Raw genomic sequence first — 16,500 nt, forward strand, 5'->3', positions numbered from 1 at the left:
ATGCAACAGATCAGATGCAGATGCAACAGATGCAGCACATCAGCAGTGCAAAAAAATGGAGGGTTGAAGAAAGTAACTAGAACTTTGAGTAATTTATACAGGAGGTCATATTTTTACTTTTGCTTGCATATTTTTTCATGATGGTAATTCTATTTTTCCTTGAGCACAGATTTTTAGTACTCTAGCCACCATGGGCAATGACCTTGTTATGTGGGCCGCTGAAGAGGAGGTACTGCTGGCCCACCACCACCAGAGGGCGCCCTGCTTGGAGTGCGGGCTCCAAGCACGAGAGGGCGCCGGACCCTGAAGAAGTGACAGCTGTCATTCATCCCCTGCACCAGCTGTCACTCTTCATCATCATCACCATCTTAAAAGCCGGATCGTGACTCCACCTCCTCGCCGAGAAATCGACTACCGTGAGGTACTTTCTCTGCTGATTAACACGTTGTGTAGGATTCTGAACTTCTGTTGCAGCCGGTATCCTGTGGTGTTCACCCTTATCTGGGAAGTGGCGTGGAGCGTGACGACGACAACCGCGCTACAGATAAGTGGTCACACTAGGAGCTGCACGAGTGTGTGATTCGGAGGTGGAGGTTCTCCTCCTAACTGTGTACAGACTATAGACCACTGAGTGTAAGGATTTACACTCATTCATCTTTTCTCTGCTTTCTGCCAGCAGTACCAGGGTCGACAGCCGAAGACAGAGGTCACCTGGGGATTCGGGACTTGGCGGCTCCGGTGTTCTTCAGACCGTTGGTGGTGGAGGCCGTGTGGGACGCGGTCTCTCTCTCGTCGGGGTCTTCTATCTTCGAGCCTGCCCACACGTCACCTGGTGTTCATTGACTTTGTAATTTCTGTACGTTTAGTTGTGTATTGTCACAACAGTAAATTGTTACCTTTTGGCTTACTCATTGTCCGTTCATTTGCGCCCCCTGTTGTGGGTCCGTGCTACGACACCTTCCCAACAGGATTTCTCGGCCAATCGTCATGGATTCCGAGGGGCGTCAGCTCGAGCGTGAACGGCCAATGGCAGAGCCAGGAGCGCAGGCGTCAGCAGGAGGCGTGTTGGGTGAGCTGCAGCAGATCTTAACCGCCTTCACGGCTCGGTTGGATTTAGTGACCGAGCAGAATGTCCTCCTTAATCGGAGAGTGGAGGCTCTCGCCGCCAGGGTGGAAGCACACGATCAGGGCGCTGCTGCAGCTCCTCCTCTGGCTGGTCCTGGGCCTGAATCAGACGTACCACTGGTCGTTCAACAAACCCCCCCACCATCCCCTGAAGCTTACATAAGCCCTCGGGAGCCGTACGGGGGCTGTGTCGAGACGTGCGCGGACTTCCTCATGCAGTGTTCGCTCGTCTTTTCACAGCGCCCTGTCATGTACGCATCAGATGCTAGCCGGGTAGCTTATGTTATCAATCTGCTTCGAGGAGAGGCACGCGCATGGGCTACGGCGCTTTGGGAGCAGAACTCACGGCTCCTAACGTCTTATGCTGGGTTTGTACGGGAGTTCAAACAAGTGTTTGATCATCCTAACAGAGGCGAGACTGCTTCAAACGTGCTGCTGTCGATAAGACAGGGGCGCCGTAGCGCAGCCGAGTATGCAGTCGACTTCCGCATCGCGGCAGCGAGGTCCGGCTGGAATAACGTTGCGCTCCGCGCCGCCTTCGTAAATGGGCTGTCACCGGTCCTCAAGGAGCACCTAATGGCGAAGGAGGAACCGCGGGATTTTGACGGGCTTGTCGATTTGGTTATACGCCTAGACAACCGTTTGACTGAGCATCGTCGGGAGCAGGCCGGGGGGCGTGACCGGGTACGAGCCGTCCCTCCCCCTTCCGGTTCCGATAAGACGTTGTCCCCACGCTTCACTGCCAGAGGGCCCCGTGGGGCTACAGCTCCCCCTGCTGAGGAGGCTATGGACACGAGCAGGGCCAAAGTTAAATTAAGTGACAGACAAAGGAGACTGGCCCGCGGGGAGTGTTTTGTCTGCGGCTCTTGTGAGCACATGCAGAGGGACTGCCCTGAACGGTCAAACTACAACGCCCGTCCTTAGAATCTGGGCTAAGGGTGGGCCATAACACACACGCGGAAAGACCCCGCAGATCGGCACGAATCCCAGTAACAATCCTTTGTGAGGAGTTAACCCTTCACGCCCCAGCACTGATAGACACGGGGTCAGAGGGGAATCTGCTGGACAGCAGATGGGCAAGGGAAGTAGGGCTCCCTCTGGTGGCTCTGCCGGCACCATTGCAGGTGCGAGCACTAGATGGCACCCTGCTTCCATTAATCACACATCAGACACAACCAGTGACATTGGTTGTGTCTGGGAATCACAGGGAGGAGATAGTGTTCCATGTAACACCATCTACCTCCCGAGTGATTTTGGGCTTTCCATGGATGGTGAAGCACAATCCCCGGGTTGATTGGCCGTCCGGGGTTGTGACGCAGTGGAGCGAAGCCTGCCACCGGGAGTGTTTAGGATCCTCGGTTCCCCCCGGCACTACAGCTAATGAGGAGGTCAAAGTCCCCCCCAATCTATCGGCGGTGCCAGAGGAGTACCATGATCTCGCTGACGTTTTCAGCAAAGATCTGGCGCTCACTCTTCCTCCGCACCGGCCGTACGATTGTGCCATCGATTTAGTCCCGGGCGTTGAGTACCCGTCCAGTAGGTTGTACAACCTCTCACGTCCGGAACGCGAATCAATGGAGACCTACATCCGGGACTCCTTAGCTGCCGGGCTGATCCGGAACTCCACCTCCCCGATGGGTGCTGGTTTCTTTTTTGTGGGCAAGAAAGACGGCGGACTCCGTCCATGCATTGATTACAGAGGGCTGAACGAGATCACGGTTCGCAACCGATACCCGTTACCTCTGTTGGATTCAGTGTTCACGCCCCTGCATGGAGCCCAAATCTTTATGAAATTGGATCTTAGAAATGCGTACCACCTGGTTCGGATCCGGAAGGGAGACGAATGGAAGACGGCATTCAACACCCCGTTAGGTCACTTCGAGTACCTGGTCATGCCGTTCGGCCTCACTAACGCCCCCGCGACGTTCCAAGCTTTGGTAAACGACGTCTTGCGGGACTTCCTGCATCGGTTCGTCTTCGTATATCTGGACGACATACTCATCTTTTCTCCGGACCCTGAGACCCATGTCCAGCATGTACGTCAGGTCCTACAGCGGTTGTTGGAGAACCGGCTGTTTGTGAAGGGCGAGAAGTGCGAATTCCACCGCACTTCTTTGTCCTTCCTGGGGTTCATCATCTCCTCCAACTCCGTCGCACCTGATCCGGCTAAGGTTGCGGCGGTGAGAGATTGGCCCCAACCAACAAGCCGCAGGAAACTACAGCAGTTCCTCGGTTTTGCAAATTTTTACAGGAGGTTCATCAAAGGTTACAGTCAGGTCGTTAGCCCCCTGACTGCCCTGACCTCCACCAAGGTCCCCTTTGCCTGGTCGGATCGGTGCGAAGCCGCGTTCCAGGAGTTGAAACGCCAGTTCTCGACTGCGCCAGTTCTGGTGCAGCCTGATCCTGATCGCCAGTACGTAGTAGAAGTGGACGCCTCTGACTCAGGGATAGGAGCCGTGCTGTCCCAGAGCGTGGAGGCTGATAAAGTTCTCCATCCTTGTGCCTTTTATTCCCGCAGGTTGACCCCAGCTGAACGGAACTATGACGTTGGCAATCGGGAACTTCTTGCGGTGAAGGAGGCTCTTGAAGAGTGGAGACACCTGCTGGAGGGGGCTTCGTTGCCCTTCACGGTTTTCACTGACCATCGGAACCTGGAGTACATCCGGACCGCCAAGCGGCTGAACCCCAGGCAAGCCCGCTGGTCTCTGTTCTTCGGGCGCTTTGACTTCCGGATTACATACCGCCCCGGGACCAAGAACCAAAAATCAGACGCCTTGTCCCGGGTGCACGAAGAAGAAGCCAAAGCGGGGCTGTCGAACCCCACCGAGACCATCATCCCCGAGTCCACTGTCGTGGCCGCCCTTACCTGGGACGTGGAGAAGACCGTCCGGGAGGCCCTGACCAGGAGCCCGGACCCGGGGACTGGCCCCAAGGACAGACTGTACGTCCCACCAGAGGCAAGAGCTGCCGTATTGGACTTCTGTCACGGGTCCAAGCTCTCCTGTCATCCCGGGGTGCGTAGGACCGTGGCAGTAGTCCAGCAGCGCTTCTGGTGGGCGTCCCTGGAAACCGACGTCCGGGACTACATCCAGGCCTGTACCATCTGCGCCAGGGGCAAGGCAGACCATCGGAGGACGACGGGCCTCCTCCAACCCCTGCCGGTGCCTCATCGCCCCTGGTCTCACATCGGCCTGGATTTCATCACGGGCCTCCCGCCGTCCCAGGGCAACAACGTAATCCTCACGATAGTGGACCGGTTCTCCAAGGCGGCTCACTTCGTGGCCCTCCCGAAGCTCCCGACGGCCCAGGAGACGGCAGACCTCCTGGTCCACCACGTCATGCGGCTGCATGGGATACCGTCGGACATCGTCTCGGATCGTGGTCCCCAGTTCTCTTCACAGGTGTGGAAGAGTTGCTGCAAGGAGCTGGGGGCCACCGTGAGTCTCTCGTCCCATGCAGACCGCCGACGGTCCCCGGCCCCAACGTTCCAGCCCGGGCAGGAGGTGTGGCTCTCGACCAAGGACATTCCCCTCTGTGTGGACTCCCCCAAACTGAAAGACAGATACATCGGACCCTTCCCAATCCTCAAGATTGTCAACCCGCAGTGAAGCTGGGAGTTGGAGCTTCACTGCGGATCCACCCGGTATTCCACGTGTCCCGTATAAAGCCTCACCACACCTCGCCCCTCTGTGCACCTGGACCTACGCCACCTCCTGCCCGGCTCATCGACGGGGAACCTGCTTGGACGGTCCGCAGGCTCCTGGACGTCCGTCGTAAGGGCCGGGGGTTCCAATATCTGGTGGACTGGGAGGGGTATGGACCTGAGGAACGCTCCTGGGTGAAGAGGAGCTTCATCCTGGACCCGGCCCTCCTGGCCGAGTTCTACAGCCGACACCCGGACAAGCCCGGTCGGGCGCCAGGAGGCGCCCGTTGAGGGGGGGGTCCTGTTATGTGGGCCGCTGAAGAGGAGGTACTGCTGGCCCACCACCACCAGAGGGCGCCCTGCTTGGAGTGCGGGCTCCAAGCACGAGAGGGCGCCGGACCCTGAAGAAGTGACAGCTGTCATTCATCCCCTGCACCAGCTGTCACTCGTTCATCATCATCATCACCATCTTAAAAGCCGGATCGTGACTCCACCTCCTCGCCGAGAAATCGACTACCGTGAGGTACTTTCTCTGCTGATTAACACGTTGTGTAGGATTCTGAACTTCTGTTGCAGCCGGTATCCTGTGGTGTTCACCCTTATCTGGGAAGTGGCGTGGAGCGTGACGACGACAACCGCGCTACAGATAAGTGGTCACACTAGGAGCTGCACGAGTGTGTGATTCGGAGGTGGAGGTTCTCCTCCTAACTGTGTACAGACTATAGACCACTGAGTGTAAGGATTTACACTCATTCATCTTTTCTCTGCTTTCTGCCAGCAGTACCAGGGTCGACAGCCGAAGACAGAGGTCACCTGGGGATTCGGGACTTGGCGGCTCCGGTGTTCTTCAGACCGTTGGTGGTGGAGGCCGTGTGGGACGCGGTCTCTCTCTCGTCGGGGTCTTCTATCTTCGAGCCTGCCCACACGTCACCTGGTGTTCATTGACTTTGTAATTTCTGTACGTTTAGTTGTGTATTGTCACAACAGTAAATTGTTACCTTTTGGCTTACTCATTGTCCGTTCATTTGCGCCCCCTGTTGTGGGTCCGTGCTACGACACCTTCCCAACAGACCTCGTTACATCATTAACTCAGCGTTAATCAGGATGAGCTGTTTTATATTTTATGTTGTTCAGCATACACTGTATAGCTAAATAAGGTAGATATTTAAAGCAGTGCCCTGCCAAAAGAGTATTTATGTTGGTGACATCTTGGGAACCTGCTAATGATGTCTGAAATATTTAAGTAAATTATCAGTTAATTAATTATGTTAACATTTTACAGCTATGGATTCCAGTATATGCTGAACATGAGTGAACATTCTTCGATCACTCACTCTCTTCTCTGCCCATCTGTCCCATTGTGATAAGACTGTCATTTTTTTTTCATATTAAAACACAGTCTACAGCTGTTTTATCTGACACCAAGCTGTCAGCAGCTGGCAGCAGACTGTTGCTGTCTCTTGTCCAATCACATACATACATACATACAATGTGAATAACTCACCATCTGAGTGACAGCTGAGCTGTGACAGCGTCACTGAGGAAATGTTGAAGACCAATAACAAGGATCTGGTTTGATCAAAAATACAAACCCAAATTAGAAAAAGTTGAGACTGTATGGAAAATGCAAATGTAAAAACAACCACCCCCCCCCCCCCCAAAAAAAGAGCAGAGATTCTTTACTTTGACTTTTATTTCATTGCAGACAGTAAGAACCTAAGATATTTCATGTTGTGATTGGTCAGCTTCATTTCATTTGTTATCATATGCATACATTCATTCCCGTATTTAAGGCCTGCAACACATTCCAAAAACGTTGGGGTGTTAGTCCGGCCACTACACCTGTTATTGAGGTGGGTGCCCTCACTGATACATTACCTAGATTTACCAAATTTGATATTACTTCCAGAGGTGGGACAAAGTCACCAGCAAGTCATTCTCAAGTCATGAATCAGTAAGTCTCAAGTCAAGTCCCAAGTCACGTCTCAAGTCATAATGACCACCAATTGTTTGCAAGCTGATTCAGACTAGACTTGAGACTTGCCAATTCATGCCTTGAGAATGACTTGACAGTGACTTCGTCCCACCTCTGGTTACTTCACTGTGAAGGATGATGAAACTCATAACATCTGCTAAAAGCACGACCTGTCTGTTCGACCCTATACCATCAAAACTGTTTAAGGACCTGTGGCCCACTCTATTGAAAAATTATAGGCCGATGTCAAACCTATGATTTTGTTCCTAAATTCTGGAAAATGTGGTTTCCCAGGAGCCTGTGTACTACCTTGCGAAGAAAAATCTCTTTAAGCCACTGCAATCTGCATTTATAATGTATCATTCCACAGAGACAGCTCTCACTAAAGTGGTAAATGTGTCATGTGGGTGGTTTTGGCATGTGGGGATTCATGTATTTTCATTGTGCTCATACGAAAGAGTTCTAATGGTGTCTGGTTTGCTTGGTGTATTTCTAATTGCACTCTCTCGACTGCTGGATGGGATCTGGGTGTCTCTTGTCCCTTTTGTTTGCCACGCCCCCTTCCTGGTTGTGCTCCCACACGTCTCATTTCACTAATCACTCATTATTTAAACCCTCTGCTTTTCCCCACACCTTTGCCAGTTGGTTGTTCTTTTGTGTCTTTGTTCCAGCTCTTTTTCCATAGTTCTTGACCTCATTTTTGCCGTGCCGTTTTCTGAATCTATTGCCTGTTTTTGACCTTGATCTTGCCTCATGTTTTGGATACTGTTGCTGATTTTGGCTTGGTTACCTCTGCACAAAGCTTTTTCTGGTTCTTCTGTAAAACCATTTCTTTACACCTCACTTTTGTGTGAGACTTGCATTTGTGTCCAGCCTTTTTGGTTCCAGGACCCTGACAAAATGATCTAAGGATTGCTAAGGATTCAGACACGACTAAAGTTTTGGTGCTGTTAGACCTTAGCACTGCATTTGATACAATGAATCATCATATTCTACTTGACAGGCTGGAGAATCATTACTGGGAATGTCCTTGCATGGTTGACAGCATCCTTATCCAGTTGCTCTCATTATGTCCTGAAAAATAACACTACCTCTAACCTTGGTGACATGAAATATGGGATTCCACAGGGGTCTGTCTTAGGCACCCTGCTTTTCTTTCATTATATAACACCCATTGCCCACATACTGTGGTGCTTTGAGATTACTTTTCATTGCTATGCTGATGACACCCAGTTGTACATGCCGGTAACTGCTGGTAACCTCATACACATAAAGTCCTTAAAGGATTGCCTTGCATCAATGAAAAGCTGGAAGTCCACCAAATTCTTACTTTTAAACATGGAAAAAAACAAACTGATGGTTCTTGGTCCATTGAGACATCGGCATCAGTTTGATGAGCTAACACTTAACCTAGGCTCATGAATCATACATGACTCTGAAAAAGTGAGGAATTTTGGGGTGATTTTTGATCCCACACTGTTCTTTTCCCTACACATTAGAGATATGATGTAGACTTCTTTCTTCAACCTAGAAAACATATTGAAGATTCATCCCATCCTGTCTATGGCTGATGCAGAAACCCTGATCCATGCATTTGTCTCTTCTGGACTGGACAACTGCAAAGATCTATTTTCTGGTTTACCGCAGTTCAGCATTAGGGTTCTCCAGTTGGTTCAAAATGCTGCTGCCAGAATCTTGACAGGAAGCAGAAAGCTCGACCACATTACAGCCATTTTGGCTTCACTGGCTTCCTGTCTCTTTGAGGTTGCATTTTAACTTTCTGTTATTAACCCTTTGGGGTCCGAGGTCATTTTTTTGGACAGTTCACTCACCTGGTATAAATGTTTTATTATTGCTGTTAACAGCTCCCCCTGCATCCCACAATCAAGATTTATGTCTCTTTTTTTCAAGACAACCTGTTCTTTCATAATATGTATGCTTTTGTTGTGTTTTATAAGTGTAATAAAGGTTTACAATCACAAATAACAAAGAAAAAAGTAAAGCAGAAAATTTTTTTCCACACACATTTATTTAAAACACAGGGCAAACTATAATAAACAACTGTTTTGACACTTTATAAAGGTAATTTGAGGTCTTGTGTGAAAGACTGTACAACAAAAAAGTTCAAACAATAAACACAAATGCACATTTTGAACAACATATACAAAATGGTCTATGTGTTTATGCTCCAGTCTGAGGAGCGGCCCCTCTCCCTCACCCCATTGATATGGTAAACAGTGCTTTATGCCAGAGGGAGACAGCCACAGAGCAATCCAGTAACAAATGCAAACAAGTTGAGCAATCCTGATAGTTACACACTCTTTGTTTGACCACGTGAGATTGTCATGCGAGGCTTTCTGTCTGCTTTCAATTTTGCTGTGCATAAGGGCGCAGGGCGCATTGGAGGAGTTAGGGGGCTATTCAAACGAGCAAACTAGTAAGCTATCACTCCTGAAAATGATCTTTGGTTTATCATGTAAGGTAAATCTGCCCTACGATTGGATTTTGTAAAACCATGTGACGGTGAACCAATTCCGATTGGACACTCACACTGAACACGTCATCACACAGCTTTTATGAGGAGTACAAAGATGGCCGATGGTGGATCGAAAGTCCACGGAGTTAACTTTTCAGCAAAAAAAAAGTAAGTTTCTATCTCATATCATTAAAAAGTTATTTATAATTTAGTAAAGCTTGGTCCCAGCCGTCGTATATGATGGCATCGGCCCCACAGGGTTAACCTATGACATTATTCACAATATTACATTATAACGTTCTGTGATCTCAGGGCGCAGGACTACCTTGTTTCCCTAGGGTGAATAAAAAGTCTGTGGGCCAGAGAGCCTTCTCTTATCATGCCCCTATTTTGTGGAATGATCTCCCTATGGAGACAAAACAGTCAGATTATGTAGAGACATTCAAGTCCAGACTTATGATGCATCTTTTCTCCCTCTCATATCGTTAGCATACTGGTATAGTATGGTACTATGCTTCTTATCCCTTTAATTTTCAGAAAGCGCTGTAACTAGGTTTAAGGATATGATTCCGTCTTTATGTTCTCTAATGCCATATACCAACACAGTGCAGAGTAGCTACCTAAACTCTGTAAGTGAGATAGATCTCACTTACAGATCTCATCAATAGTTTTACATCCTCATTGAAGACAACTTTGGATGCTGTAGCTCCTCTGAAAAAGAGAGCTTTAAATCAGAAGTGCCTGACTCCGTGGTATAACTCACAAACTTGCAGCTTAAAGCAGATAACCCGTAAGTTGGAGAGGAAATGGCATCTCACTAATTTAGAAGATCTTCACTTAGCCTGGAAAAAGAGTCTGTTGCTCTATAAAAAAGCCCTCCGTAAAGCTAGGACATCTTACTACTCATCACTAATTGAAGAAAATAAGAACAACCCCAGGTTTCTTTTCAGCACTGTAGCCAGGCTGACAAAGAGTCAGAGCTCTATTGAGCCGAGTATCCCTTTAACTTTAACTAGTAATGACTTCATGACTTTCTTTGCTAATAAAATTTTAACTATTAGAGAAAAAATTACTCATAACCATCCCAAAGACGTATCGTTATCTGTGGCTACTTTCAGTGATGCCGGTATTTGGTTAGACTCTCTCAGATTGTTCTGTCTGTTATTTTCATTAGTTACTTCATCCAAACCATCAACATGTCTATTAGACCCCATTCCTACCAGGCTGCTCAAGGAAGCCCTACCATTAATTAATGCTTCGATCTTAAATATGATCAATCTATCTTTATTAGTTGGCTATGTACCACAGGCTTTTAAGGTGGCAGTAATTAAACCATTACTTAAAAAGCCATCACTTGACCCAGCTATCTTAGCTAATTATAGGCCAATCTCCAACCTTCCTTTTCTCTCAAAAATTCTTGAAAGGGTAGTTGTAAAACAGCTAACTGATCATCTGCAGAGGAATGGTCTATTTGAAGAATTTCAGTCAGGTTTTAGAATTCATCATAGTACAGAAACAGCATTAGTGAAGGTTACAAATGATCTTCTTATGGCCTCAGACAGTGGACTCATCTCTGTGCTTGTTCTGTTAGACCTCAGTGCTGCTTTTGATACTGTTGACCATAAAATTTTATTACAGAGATTAGAGCATGCCATAGGTAATAAAGGCACTGCGCTGCAGTGGTTTGAATCATATTTGTCTAATAGATTACAATTTGTTCATGCAAATGGGGAATCTTCTTCACAGACTAAGGTTAATTATGGAGTTCCACAAGGTTCTGTGCTAGGACCAATTTTATTCACTTTATACATGCTTCCCTTAGGCAGTATTATTAGACGGTATTGCTTAAATTTTCATTGTTACGCAGATGATACCCAGCGTTATCTATCCATGAAGCCAGAGGACACACACCAATTAGCTAAACTGCAGGATTGTCTTACAGACATAAAGACATGGATGACCTCTAATTTCCTGCTTTTAAACTCAGATAAAACTGAAGTTATTGTACTTGGCCCCACAAATCTTAGAAACATGGTGTCTAACCAGATCCTTACTCTGGATAGCATTACCCTGACCTCTAGTAATACTGTGAGAAATCTTGGAGTCATTTTTGATCAGGATATGTCATTCAAAGCGGATATTAAACAAATATGTAGGACTGCTTTTTTGCATTTACATATCTCTAAAATTAGAAAGGTCTTGTCTCAGAGTGATGCTGAAAAACTAATTCATGCATTTATTTCCTCTAGGCTGGACTATTGTAATTCATTATTATCAGGTTGTCCTAAAAGGTCCCTGAAAAGCCTTCAGTTAATTCAAAATGCTGCAGCTAGAGTACTAACGTGGACTAGAAGGAGAGAGCATATCTCACTGTTGGGTATTTTCTCCTCCAAACATTTTTAAAACCTTTAACAAGACAAACAGAGTCAAGAAACACCAGTGAGACAGAAAGTCAAATTAATCACGCGCGGAGTGCAGTCAGGCTATACACCAAAGCTACACTAAAGTCTGGCCTGCGCTCCCGCTCTTTTTATTAAGGACTTCCCTACATACATGGGCGGTACAGCTCCTAAGGGGAGGAGTGATAGCGCGTGAGCTGTTGCCACAGAACCGCTGATTGCACAATACATTCAGGACGTTCAGAACCTTTTTAATCTTGGGATCGATTAAGATGTGTTTAAGACATCTATCGATTAATCACACTTCTTCTGACACAAGGACTAATGTATCATAATCACACTGTGGTTGGAACATTCAATTCTCTATTCTTTATCTCACTGCTCCGCTTATGGCTGCATTCTGCCTGGGTCATCTTCACATGTCCTGAAAAAGAGCTTAGCGTGCACACAGAGATACCACAACTTGCAGAAGCACGTCATGTCACATATCTTAAGTAACCTTCACCCATCACATCAGTACAGTACACTTTATCAGAGCAGAGAGAACTACATTCTACCAGAGCAGAGAACACAAAACATGCATGATAAAATAAAACAGTGTATCTACAGAATAACTCCAACACTCACCCATATTGGCCTCTCTTCATTGGCTTCCTGTTAATTCTAGAATAGAATTTAAAATTCTTCTTCTTACTTATAAGGTTTTGAATAATCAGGTCCCATCTTATCTTAGGGACCTCGTAGTACCATATCACCCCAATAGAGCGCTTCGCTCTCAGACTGCAGGCTTACTTGTAGTTCCTAGGGTTTGTAAGAGTAGAATGGGAGGCAGAGCCTTCAGCTTTCAGACTCCTCTCCTGTGGAACCAGCTCCCAATTCGGATCAGGGAGACAGACACCCTCTCTACTTTTAAGATTAGGCTTAAAACTTTGATTTTTGCTAAAGCTTATAGTTAGGGCTGGATCGGGTGACCCTGAACCATCCCTTAGTTATGCTGCTATAGATGTAGACTGCTGGGGGGTTCCCATGATGCACTGTTTCTTTCTCTTTTTGCTCTGTATGCACCACTCTGCATTTAATCATTAGTGATCGATCTCTGCTCCCCTCCACAGCATGTCTTTTTCCTGGTTCTCTCCCTCAGCCCCAACCAGTCCCAGCAGAAGACTGCCCCTCCCTGAGCCTGGTTCTGCTGGAGGTTGCTTCCTGTTAAAAGGGAGTTTTTCCTTCCCATTGTAGCCAAGTGCTTGCTCACAGGGGGTCGTCTTGACCGTTGGGGTTTTACGTAATTATTGTATGGCCTTGCCTTACAATATAAAGCGCCTTGGGGCAACTGTTTGTTGTGATTTGGCGCTATATAAAAAATTGATTGATTGATTGATTGATTGATCAATCTATCTTTATTAGTTGGCTATGTACCACAGGCTTTTAAGGTGGCAGTAATTAAACCATTACTTAAAAAGCCATCACTTGACCCAGCTATCTTAGCTAATTATAGGCCAATCTCCAACCTTCCTTTTATCTCAAAAATTCTTAAAAGGGTAGCTAACTGATCATCTGCAGAGGAATGGTCTATTTGAAGAGTTTCAGTCAGGTTTTAGAATTCATCATAGTACAGAAACAGCATTAGTGAAGGTTACAAATGATCTTCTTATGGCCTCAGACAGTGGACTCATCTCTGTGCTTGTTCTGTTAGACCTCAGTGCTGCTTTTGATACTGTTGACCATAAAATTTTGTTACAGAGATTAGAGCATGCCATAGGTATTAAAGGCACTGCACTGCGGTGGTTTGAATCATATTTATCTAATAGATTACAATTTGTTCATGTAAATGGGGAATCTTCTTCACAGACTAAGGTTAATTATGGAGTTCCACAAGGTTCTGTGCCACTCAACAAAAATATAAACGCAACACTTTTGGTTTTGCTCCCATTTTGTATGAGATGAACTCAAAGATCTAAAACTTTTTCCACATACACAATATCACCATTTCCCTCAAATATTGTTCACAAACCAGTCTAAATCTGTGATAGTGAGCACTTCTCCTTTGCTGAGAAAATCCATCCCACCTCACAGGTGTGCCATATCAAGATGCTGATTAGACACCATGATTAGTGCACAGGTGTGCCTTAGACTGCCCACAATAAAAGGCCACTCTGAAAGGTGCAGTTTTATCACACTGCACAATGCCACAGATGTCGCAAGATTTGAGGGAGCGTGCAGTTGGCATGCTGACAGCAGGAATGTCAACCAGAGCTGTTGCTCGTGTATTGAATGTTCATTTCTCTACCTTAAGCTGTCTCCAAAGGCGTTTCAGAGAATTTGGCAGTACATCCAACCAGCCTCACAACCGCAGACCACGTGTAACCACACCAGCCCAGGACCTCCACATCCAGCATGTTCACCTCCAAGATCGTCTGAGACCAGCCACTCGGACAGCTGCTGAAACAATTGGTTTGCATAACCAAAGAATTTCTGCACAAACTGTCAGAAACTGTCTCAGGGAAGCTCATCTGCATGCTCGTCGTCCTCATCGGGGTCTCGACCTGACTCCAGTTCGTCGTCGTAACCGACTTGAGTATAAATAAAATTGATTGATTGATTGATTTAATTTATGTTATTAGGAACAGAACATGTATCTGCCTCAATTCATCTAAATTCTGGGTCTGTTAGTGAAGCTTAGGGCTAGCAGCCAGCGATCACCTTAATATTCTCTTTACTTCTCTGTTGATTTACTGCTGGCGAACTCATACCTTAGGTGTATTTTTTCGACCCAACTAATTCTGCTCTTTTTCTAACTGTCCAAGATACTAATAATGTTGCACAAGACTGACAGCTGCACACCACGAGATGCCAAGCCTGAAGCTGATGCAGCACACTGGAGTCTGCATTTGGAATAAACTTTGTCACAAACTTTGTCACAGTGATAGGCCCACTGATGGCATGATGGATGAATGCTGGACCTTTTTTTTTTTCTTTCAGTTTTGTAAAACTTTTTTCCCCCATCTGCATATATAGTTATGGTAAATGCCTCACTGGCAGAACCATTTATGTACATTAATACACATATATGCAATTTATTCTTGCAAGACAAAAGGTACAGTAGTGTTCAGAATAATAGTAGTGGTATGTGACTAAAAAGATTAATCCAGGTTTTGAGTATATTTCTTATTGTTGCATGGGAAACAAGGTACCAGTAGATTCAGTAGATAATCACAAATCCTGTTATGTGTCGACGCGAGTTGAGGAGCGGACCTGCGTCAGACAGAACCCAGCGCTAAAAATAACCAGAAAGCGGTTCCAACAACAGAAACAATTTATTTTTCACCTGTGCATAATAATGTGTACAAAACTAAAACAATGTCCTTCTGGTGGAGTGACTGTTGGCACGCTCTTTAGCGCCCAAAAGGATAGAAGCCCGGCGTTCCTGGACCCACTACCACCAGACAAACACCCCCCAGGTAGACACGACAAACTGACTCTCTGTGAAGCAAAGAAGAGGTGAGGTAAGTCAGCAGTTACAACAATATCTTTCAAAAGACACACGCTATCAGCAACACATTCAGGTCTGTATTTTTTAACTTTATGCAAATGAGCAGCTTCTCACAACAAGTGGAGGATCACTTATCCTGCACGCCACAGCAGTGAGAAGCAAACTGCACAATTCTCATCACAATTCCAGTATACTGCGTAACAAAACACCAAGTTACTATCAACAATTAGTCGAACACTTAATCACCTTGAATGTGTGCTGACAGCAAGTGTCCTCACCCTTCCTTGCTTCACAGGCTCGATGTGTCAAACCCAGGCGCGGTCCTCAGCGTCTCACAAACGGACATCACAAGGTCGAGTTCCCGGCAGTTCTGCTTGAATCACACATGACTTAAATGCAGAATGCCATCCAATTATCTGCTTCAGCTGAAAGTCTTTAAGGTTGCATGTGAGCACCAGTCACAGGTGCTACACATGATGTTGATGAGGGTGAGGACTCTTAAGCCAGCACCTTCTCCACAAACAAATCAGTTTCCATGCCACCTCAAGAGCAAAGAAAAGAAAAGAACACCAAAATATCCAGCCACACCCCCCAACACACAACAGTACCCCCCCCATCAACGGGAAGCCTCCCGGCGACCGAACAGACCAGGCCCGAGAACAGCACCTCCCTCCGGGGTCCACGTCAGGAAGCAGACAGCACCACGCTACCAAGGTCCACCACAGACAGCAGGACAGGCACCGCAGCTGGAAGGCCGGCTGGCATCAACAAAAGCCCCAAAACATTCCCCAGTATAATTCAACACACAGAAAAAAACATAAAACCCACCCAAAACCTCCCCAGGGGACCGTCCCATCAAACCCCGGGAAGAAAAGAAAAACTCCCAAACGCAAAAACCCAACACAGCCCCACAAACAATACAAACGTAAATGCATAGAAGAAAAATAACAAACAACCCCCCCAGAATGACCTGCAGAGCCCAACCCCCCCAGAAGGCCCTCATCGCCAGTTCCAGGAGGAACAGCCAGAACCATAATCCCACAAAGGTCCCCAGGTGTATATGGAGCAAACGGCGCCCCCCAGAGGACCGTACCATCAACCCCAGGAGGAACCCTCCCCACAACCCCGGAACCCCAGACCCGGTCACACTTGGCTAGTTGGCCCCAAGCCAATTCCCCCCCAGAGGACCGTCCCATCAACCCTGGAGGTGGAACCCGGAAGGAAACAGAACAAAAATCATAAATCAACCCCCGGAGGACTACAAAAACAACCCCGGGGGGATATAAAATGACCGTAAACCCTGTTACCCTCCCTGGCACCCTGAAAGACCCCAGGTCCCTCCCAGAGCCCCTCGGCGGCTCAATTTTGGCGAACGGCTCAAAACATTAAGCC

Source organism: Thalassophryne amazonica, chromosome 15, assembly GCF_902500255.1.
Source record: "Thalassophryne amazonica chromosome 15, fThaAma1.1, whole genome shotgun sequence".
Classification (NCBI taxonomy): Eukaryota; Metazoa; Chordata; class Actinopteri; order Batrachoidiformes; family Batrachoididae; genus Thalassophryne; species Thalassophryne amazonica.